This window comes from Musa acuminata, chromosome BXJ3-6 (genome assembly GCF_036884655.1).
Source record: "Musa acuminata AAA Group cultivar baxijiao chromosome BXJ3-6, Cavendish_Baxijiao_AAA, whole genome shotgun sequence".
Classification (NCBI taxonomy): Eukaryota; Viridiplantae; Streptophyta; class Magnoliopsida; order Zingiberales; family Musaceae; genus Musa; species Musa acuminata.
In genome coordinates this window covers 15,729,529-15,739,906 of record NC_088354.1, presented here as the reverse complement: position 1 = coordinate 15,739,906, position 10,378 = coordinate 15,729,529, and the positions used below count along the sequence as shown (strand labels likewise).

Here is a 10,378-nt window from a genome sequence, read left to right as displayed (position 1 = left end):
TGGGAGTGGTAGTTGACCTTACGAGGGCTATTGAGTGTCGATAGAAGATCATCCACTCTCAGCATCATGAGAGGAATATCCCTTGTGTTCTTGCTCAGACAAATCTCTGGCTAGGGTCATTCGGATTAAGAGAGAAAGAGTTCTCCAAGAGAATCCGATGAGAGCGAGACTCGAGAAGAAACCGTATGGGTCTGATAGCACCATGCCTGATATACGATCTCTAGGATATTAGATGAATGAGGGACTATAGGTAAATGGTAACTAAGGACAGACAGGTCCAATGGATTGGATTCTCCTGTATCGTCTGGGGACTACGGCGTAGTGGCCTAGTACATCCATAGTCGATGAGTCGAGTGAATTATTATAGAGATAATAATTCACTAAGTTAGAAGGAGTTCTAACAGGTATGACTCACGGGCAGCTCGATATTGGGCCTAGAGGGTCACACACATATAGTAGGTATTGCGATGAGTAGAGGTTCGAATATGAGATATCCGCCGGAGCCCCTATCTTATTGGATATCCAATAAGCCCCTGAATTATTGAATCCCATGGACGAGATCCAATAAGAACCCATGAGAGATTATTGGATAGAGATCCACTAATCTAAAAGGCTTGGGTAATTGGATGTAGATCTAATACCCAATAAGGGAGGATCCATTAGGGTTTGATAGGGAACCTCTATAAATATGAGGGATTCAGTGGTTCATAGGCTAGAGCCTTTGCTTGCCTCTCCTATTCTCCTCCCCCTCTCCACCTCAGAGCAAGCCTGGAGTTTTGAGGAGCGTCGTCGCAGCACTACTGTATGGATCACCGCTAGAGAGGAGGACGCTTGACCTCTTTCACCCTCTCATAGAGATCTACAAGGAAATAGGGATATATGATCTCCCTAGGTAACACAATCTATTCTATATGTAGTTTGTTTCATAAATTTTTGTGCACCAATCTTCGCACGACGATGAACATCTTTTTGAGAAATTGGGGATTTTGTTTTGTTGTTCTTCCGCTGCACATGTGATGTCGCCCCAAGATTTCCCAACAATAGTATCAGAGCCAGGTTGTTCGTGCGAATGATTGCTTTTGAACTGTGTGTGTTGTGTTTAGGAAGAATTTTAACGTTAAATTGTTGACGCAATAGACGAGGAAGGGCAGCAAATATTGCTGCCCTTGCTGCGCTCAAGGATAGCTACCTGCTTACTGCCATCTTCGTGCAAGTAGGCCGCCTACAGCGGTGGCACGCATGGGCGACGCCTGTCGGTGTTGGACCCACAAGCAAAGGTGCCGCGGGGTAGTGGCACCTACGGTCGCGGCGCCCACGATCTGAGGCACCACAGGGCAGCGGTGCTTGCGGCTGTTGCTCTTGTTGCTCCCACGGGGTGATGCCTTGCAGGGCAGCGACGACTGTGGCCGCTGCTCCTGTAGGCAAAAACCCCGCAGGGGCGGTCGTTGGGCGAGGCAGCACCGCATGCGGGCGTTGCCTCATGGGCAGAACCGCCCGCAGGGGCAATGCTACCCACAGGGGCGACCACCTGCAGGGGCGGCGCCACAGCCTCTTTGCACATGCCACCGCCGGTAGGGTGGTGGCGGTAGCAATAGTAGGGAAGATGGAGAGGGGTTTAGGGTTTTAGGCAAAAAAGATAGTTTTGCCCCTCGAAATTTGAGAAATTTCAGTTTCTATCTTTTGACCAAATTATAAAAATACCCCTAGGAATTAAGAATTTATCTACATGTCCCTGATTTCAGAAAATATTAATTAATTAAAAGGTTTAGTTGATTATTATTTTTTATCATTATCTAGTAGTCCTAGATGATAATGATTTATACATGTGATGTTCAATGTGCGGACGGATGATCATGGACTGTATGATGTGTGTACTTGTGATTATTATTATTGGGACCCACGAGACGGACGATCGCGATGCATGAAGATGCATCGAGATGTTGACGGAACTGACGAGGACGAGATGAACGATTATAGGGCATGGAGATGCACCGTTGCACATATAGATCTTGATGTGAGTGATTGGGCTTATTGGCTCGGGCCTGATCACATTAGGATGTGGTCAATGATCATCTGGTATGATTGCTTATACACATAATAGATATGTATATATATTTACATATGATGTAGATATATATTAAATATGTATATGTGTGATATGTCATATTAGGAGACTAAATCATAGAAACATCTCTCTCGATAATATTAAGTCGGTAAACATGAGGCAATTAGATTGACCCACATGGCCTTCCATCGTTATAGGTAAAAACAGATTCCCAGTGTAGGTTGAGTTAGTCGAGTCCCTCGAGGCTCATCGCGATTCGCTATCTTGCTTATGACATAGAGATATCATCGGTGACCTGAGGACATTGTATGCTTAGTCGAGTCCCTCAAGGGTATATCATTGAATTAGACTCATCTTGTAACGATAGTGTTGACTTAACCGAACATCATGGTTAGTTGTGTCCCTCGAGACCATGGTGATTCAGAGGTCGAACAGGACAAGAATCACAAGGAGTTGTGATCGGCAAGAGTTGCCTATCTTTTGGGCTTAGTGTGATTAGTCGAGTCCCTCGAGGTTACACTAAGACGCTGATTCGATCCTGATCCCCACTAGAAGTCTGTCGGAGACTTCCATTTCACATGCTGAGGGTGTCGCGTGACTTGCTAGTAAATTAATGGGAGTATATTAAGATAGAAGCCCATATCTTGATTGTTTATTTCTTACAAAATCTGCATGTCATTCATTTCTACTGCATCTTTATTTTCAGAAAATATCGGTTTCAAATTCCTTACGGTGGCATACTTGATGTCAACTGCCTCATTGGTCCAAATTATATGGATTGGCTCCGTAACTTGAGAATTGTTCTCACGGTAGAGAAAATCGCGTACGTCCTTGATACAGTGATGCCTACGCCCGAGGAAGGGGGCAAGCGAGGATGAGATCGCTCATTATGTGAAGTATATTGATGACTCCACTCTTGCTCAGTGCTACATGTTGGGCTTTATGACTCCTGAGTTACAGAGACAATATGAAAAGATGGATGCCAGATCTATTCTTCTACATGTTTGTAAATTGTTTGAGAAATAGGGAAGGACTCAGCGATATGAGATATCCAAGAGCCTCTTCCATGCTAGGATGAATAAGGGGGCACTAGTTTAGAACCATGTCTTAAAGATGATTGAGTGGATAGAGAAACTCACAGGACTAGGAATGGTCCTAGAGGATAATTATATGTGGACATTGTGCTTCAGTCCCTACCAGATTCCTTTTCACAGTTCATAATGAATTTTAATATGAACAAACTTGAGGTGACTCTCCCAGTGCTCCTTAATATGTTGAGGGACGCAAAGAGTACTATTAAGAAAGAGAAGCCAGTTCTCTACACTAGTGAGACTAGAAAGAAAAGAAAAGCAGAAAAGTCCCTTAAGAAGGGCAAGAGCAGACTAGGTAAAGCAAAGGTTGCTAAGAAAGACCCAACAAAAGACAAAGACCAGTGCTTCCACTGTGGCAAAGATGGGCACTAGAAGAGGAACTGCAAAGAGTACCTTGCAGAGAGGGCGAAACAAAAGCTTGGAGAAGCTTTTGGTACATTCATGATTAGTCTCTATTTATCAGACTCTTATAATAACACATGGGTATTAGATACCGATAGTGCTTATCATATATGCAATTCGTTATAGGTTCTGACAAGGCCTAGGAGACTAGAGAGAGGCAAGAAGCGAGATGGACCTCAAGATGAGCAATAGAGCAAAAGTTGCTGTAGTAGTTGTTGGCGAGGTCGCCCTACATTTGTCTGGTGGAGCTTTTATTGCATTAGATGCATGTTATTTTGTTCCTTCTATTATAAAAAATATTATCTCCATTTATAGTCAGTGGATATAAATTAGTTTTTGAGAACAATGGTTAATCGATATTATTAGATGATAAGATCATCACGAAAGAAACATTGCATAATAGTTTATTTATGCTAGACACTACTCCACATATCATGAATGTAAGTGTGTCTAAGAGTAAACGAGATGAGGTGAACAGTGCATACCTATGGCATTGTAGGCTAGGTCATATCCATGAGGGAAGGATTCAAAAGTTGCTAAATTATAGATATTTAGATCCATTCGACTTTGAGTCATATGCAACTTGCGAGCCTTGCCTTCGTGGAAAACTGACCAACTCTTCATTTACTAGAACTAGAGAGAGAGCCACTAAGCTATTGGAACTCATACATAATAATGTATGTGGACCCATGTCAACTCATGCCATTGGTGGTTACTCCTACTTCATTACCTTTACTGATGATTTCTCAAGGTATAGATATATGTACTTAATGAAGTACAAGTCCGAGGCCTTTGAAAAATTCAGAGAGTATAAGAATGAAGTAGAGAACCAGACTAGAAAGAGTATCAAGACTCTTCGATCAGATCGAGGGGGTGAGTACTTAAGTATAGAGTTTACTAAGTTTCTCAAGGACTATGGGATATTATCCCAATAGACACCTTATACACCTCAGCTCAATGGTGTCTCTGAAAGGAGAAATCGTACGCTATTAGACATGGTACGATTCATGATGAGTTTCGTTGACCTACCAATCTCATTCTGGGGATATGCCCTAGAGACCGCAGCTTACCTTCTGAATAGAGTTCCAACTAAGTCGGTAGTATCTACATCATATGAGATATGGAAAGAGAAGAAGCCCAAACTTAAGGTTGTTAAGATTTGGAGCTACCCTGCCCACATTAAAAGACACAACCCCGATAAGTTAGAATCGAGGATAGAGCGATGCAAGTTTGTGGGATACCCCAAGGAAACTTGTGGGTATTATTTCTATCATCTCGAGGACCAAAAGGTCTTTGTAGTCAAGAGAACAGTGTTCCTTGAGAAGGAACACATTCTTGGCGGAGATAGTGAGAGTATGATAGAGTTAAGCGAGGTTGGAGAACCAAGCTCAAGCACCACTCTACAGCCCGAGTCTATTCAGGTACCTAACACATAAGTTTCAACTTTATGTAGGTCTGGTAAAGTATCTCATCCTCCTGAGAGATATGTGGGACATATTAGAGGAGAGAATGTTAAGGATATTGATCCTCAAACCTACGAGGAGGCTATTATGAGTATAGACTCCGGGAAGTGGCAAGAAGCCATAAATTCTGAGATGGATTCTATGTACTCCAACAAAGTTTGAAACCTAGTTGATGCATCCGAAGGTATTGTACCTATCGGTTGCAAGTGGATCTTTAAGAAAAAGATCGGAGTAGATGGAAAAGTAGAGAGACCTATAAAGTAAGGCTAGTGGCTAAGGGGTATCGTCAAAGGCAAGGTGTTGACTATGACGAAACCTTCTCACCCATAGCAATGCTAAAATCTATCTGAATTCTATTGGCTATTATAGCACACTATGATTATGAGATCTGGCAGATGGATGTGAAAACTGCATTCCTCAATGGGAACCTCGAGGAGAAGGTGTATATGATACAACCTGAGGGATTTGTGTCCAAGAATTGCCCAGATAAGGTGTGCAGGTTGCTTGATTCATTTATGGACTAAAGCAAGCTTCCCGAAGTTGGAACATAAGATTTAATGAGGCAATCGGATCTTATGACTTCATTAAGAACGAAGATGAGCCTTGTGTGTATAGGAAGGTAAGTGGGAGCGCTATCACCTTTTTGGTGTTATATGTGGATGACATCCTGATCATTGGGAATGACGTAGGAATGCTATCCACAGTAAAAGCTTGGTTATCTAGATACTTCTCCATGAAGGACTTAGGGGAAGCATCTTATATCTTGGGGATTCAGATCTATAGAGACAGATCCAAGAGGATAATTGGCTTATCCCAGTCTAGGTACATAGACATCATTATCAAAAGGTTTGGCATAGAAAATTTCAAGAGATGTCTCATACTGATGAGACATGGGATATCGCTTTCTAGGAGTATGTCCCCAAAGGGTCTATCATGTATGTCATACTATGTACTAGGCCTGATATAGCGCATGCTCTGAGTGTCATGAGCAGGTATCAAGCAGATCTAGGCTTGGAGCACTGGAAAGCAGCATAGTGTATCGTTAAGTACTTGAGAAGGACTAAGGATCTTTTACTAGTATATAGAGGTAGTAGCCTTAGGGTCGAAGGCTACACGGACTTAAGTTTTTAGTCTGATATCGATGATAGCAAGTCGAATTCGGGGTATGTGTACAACTTGAATGGAGGAGCAGTGTGCTGGAAGAGTTCCAAGCAAGATACTACTACTGACTCGACCACAGAGGCGGAGTACATTGTTGCAGCAGATGCAACAAAGGAGGGAGTCTGGATGAAGAAGTTCATCACAGATCTAGGAGTCGGGCTAAGTAGTGAAGAGCTGATTTCTTATATTTCAACAACTACTGGGAGATTACTCAAATAAGGGAACCCGGGTCTCATCAGAAGTATTCTAAGGAGGTTCCAACTTATTAGAGAGATCATGACTTGAGGAGATGTAGTAGTGAAAAGAGTTCCATCTGAGGATAATATTACAGATCCACTAACAAAACCGTTGTCTCAAATTATCTTTGAGAGTCACAGGGGTCTAATGGGGATCAGACACATAGGTGATTGGCTTTTGGTCCAATGGGAGATTGCTAGTCATAGGTGCCTAACAAGCCAATCACGTGAGTGATGGCACATGTGACTTAACATAGAATCTTTTTGCTTATTATATTTTAGCATTTATCACTTTATATTAACTATTGCATATATGCATGTATATATTGTGATGTCCTTGGATCTGTGCAATGGGAATCGGATCGTGATGAGATCACGATAATGAGATCAATTCACCTTTAAACACAGATCCTAAATAATCCCGGTCATGGGTTACTCGAGAGGGACATCGTGATAACCGGACAAACTGGTGTGCTGTATCCCCATCCATATGATGGATGCAGCTGGTCTCATAGCTACTCGTGTGGGGACACTAGGGATACAATATAGGTGCTAATTGGAGAATGAGTTCACTGATTGATCCGCTTATGGAATGTTGGATGGTTGATTATGCCTTATTGTCAGACAACGATTTCGTAGTCCTAGTGGTGTATCTAGTCCTTAGACTTAAGACACTAAGGATATCCTGTATGAGTGCTCCACTCTTTGATACTAGACTTATAGGTTTAGATGTCCCAGATCTAGTACAATTGGTCATTGGGAGTGGCAGTCGACCTTACGAGGGCTATTGAGTGTCGATAGAGGATCATCCAATCTCGGCATCATGAGAGGAATATCCCTTGTTTTCTTATTCAGACAAATCCCTAGTCAGAGTCATTCAGATTGAGAGAGAAAGAGTTCTCCAAGAGAATCCGATGAGAGCGAGACTCGAGAAGAAACCGTATGGGTCTGATAGCATCATGCCCGATATACGGTCTCTGGGATATTAGATGAATGAGGGACTATAGGTAAACTAAGGACAGACAAGTCCAATGGATTGGATTCCCCTGTATCGTCTGGAGACTACGGCGTAGTGGCCTAGTACATCCGTAGTCGATGAGTCGAGTGAATTATTATAGAGATAATAATTCACTAAGTTAGAAGGAGTTCTGACAGGTATGACTCACGGGCAGCTCGATATTGGGCCTAGAGGGTCACACACATATGGTAGGTATTGCGATGAGTAGAGGTTCGAATATGAGATATCTGCCGGAGCCCCTATCTTATTGGATATCCAATAAGCCCCTGAATTATTGAATCCCATGGACGAGATCCAATAAGAACCCATGAGAGATTATTGGATAGAGATCCACTAATCTAAAAGGCTTGGGTAATTGGATGTAGATCTAATACCCAATAGGGGAGGATCCATTAGGATTTGATAGGGAACCTCTATAAATATGAGGGATTTAGTGGTTCATAGGCTAGAGCCTTTGCTTGCCTCTCCTATTCTCCTCCCCCTCTCCACCTCAGAGCAAGTCTGGAGTTTTGAGGAGCGTCGTCGTAGCCCTACTGTGTGGATCACCGCTAGAGAGGAGGACGCTTGACCTCTTTCACCCTCTCATAGAGATCTGCAAGGAAATAGGGATATATGATCTCCCTAGGTAACACAATCTATTCTATACGTAGTTTGTTTCGTAAATTTTTGCGCACCAATCTTCGCACGACGATGAACATCTTTTTGAGAAATTGGGGATTTTGTTTTCTTGTTCTTCCGCTGCGCATGTGATGTCACCCCAAGATTTCCCAACATCCTTAGGGTATCCCACAAACTTGCATCGCTCCGTCCTTGATTTCAACTTATCAGGGTTGTGTCTTTTAACAAGGGCAGGGTAGTCCTAAATCTTAATAACCTTAAGATCAAGCTTCTTCCCTTTTCATATCTCATATGGTGTAGACACTATCGACTAAGTTGAAACTCTGTTCAGAAGGTAAGTTACGGTCTCTAGGGCATATCCCTAGAATAAGATGGGTAGGTCGGTAAAACTCATCATGGACTGCACCATGCCTAACAGTATACGATTCCTCCTTTCAAATACACCATTGAGCTGAGGTGTATAAGGAGGTGTCCATTGGGATAGAATCACATAATCTTTAAGGAATTGGGTGAACTCTATACTTAAGTACTCACCTTCTCGATCTAATCGAAGAGTCTTAATACTTTTTGTAATCTGGTTCTCTACTTCATTCTTATACTCTCTGAATTTCTCAAAGGCCTCAAACTTGTACTTCATCAAGTACACATGTCCATATCTTGAGAAATCATTAGTAAAAGTAATAAAGTATGGGTAACCACTTATGGCATGAGTTGACATGGGTCCACATACATCACTATGTATGAGTTCCTACAGCTCAGTGGCTCTCTCTCTAGTTCCACTAAAAGAAGAGTTGGTCAGTTTTCCATGAAGGCAAGGCTTGAAAGTTGCATATGACTTATAGTCGAATGGATCTAGATATCCATTCTTTAGCAACTTTTGAATCCTTCTCTCATGGATGTGACCTAGCCTACAATGCCATAGGTGTGCACTGTTCACCTCATCTCGTTTCCTCTTGGACACACTTTAATTCATGATATGTGGAGTAGTGTCTAGCATAAACAAACTATTATACAATGTTCCTCTCGTGATGATCTCATCATCTAATAGTATTGAACAATCATTATCTTAAAAAACTAATTTATATCCACTAACTATCAAACATGAAATAAAAATAATATTTCTAATAATAGAAGAAACAAAATAGCATACATCCAATGTAATAATAGCTCCACCAAGCATATGTATGGTGACATCGCCAATATCTACTATAGCAACTTTTGCTCCATTGCCAATTTGGAGGTCAATCTCGCCTCTCCCCAATTTTTTAAGTCTTATCAGAACCTGCAATAAATTACAAATATGATAAGTACTACCGATATCCAATACACATGTATTATCATAAATGTTTGATAAATGGAGACTGATCATGAATGTACCTAAAGCTTCTCCAAGCTTCTATTTCGCCCTCTCTGCAAGGTACTCTTTGCAATTCCTCTTCTAATGCTCATCTTTGCCGCAGTAGAAGCACTGGCCTTTATTCTTTGCTGGGTCTTTCTTAGCAACCTTTGCTTTACCTGGTCTGCCCTTGCCCTTGCCCTTCTTAAGGGATTTTTTTGCTTTCATTTTTTTTTTCTGATCTCACTTGTATAGAAAATTGACTTCTCTTTCTTGATAGTGCTCTCTGCCTCCCTCAACATATTGAGGAGCTTAGGGAGAGTCACCTCAAGCTTGTTTATATTAAAATTCATTATGAACTATGAAAAAGAATCTGACAGGGACTGAAGCACAAGATTCACACACATATTATCCTCTAGGACCATTCCTAGACATGTGAGTTTCTCTATCCACTCAATCATCTTTAGGACATTGTTTTGAACTAGTGTCCCCTCAGTCATCTTAGCGCGAAAAAGGCTCTTGGATATCTTATATCTTTGAGTTCTTCCATGTTCCTCAAACTTTTTATGGACATGTAGGAGAATAGATCTGGCATTCATCTTTTCATGTCGTCTTTGTAACTTAGGAGTCATGGAGCCCAACATGTAACACTGAGTAAGAGTAGAGTCATCTATGTACTTTACGTAGTGAGCGATCTCATCATCGCTTGCCCTTTCCTCGTACATAGGCATCACTATATCAAGGACATACACGATTTTCTTTGCTGTAAGAACAATTTTCAAGTTACAAAGCCAACCCGTATAATTCGGACCAGTGAGGTGATTGACATCAAGTATGCCAAATAAGGGATTTGAAAGCGATATTTTCTGAAAATAAAGATGCAGCAGAAATAAATAACATACAGATTTTACAGAAAAAATAAATAAATAAGATATAGACTTCTATCTTAATATGCTCAAACTATTTTTTCGACGAGTCACGCGACACT

General features: G+C 41.5%; 1 pseudogene; it reads left to right on the top strand.

Moving 5' to 3' along the window:
- The first annotated feature begins 1,480 nt into the window (after positions 1-1,480).
- Positions 1,481-6,401, top strand: LOC135641372 (uncharacterized; annotated as a pseudogene).
- The last annotated feature ends 3,977 nt before the right edge of the window (positions 6,402-10,378 follow it).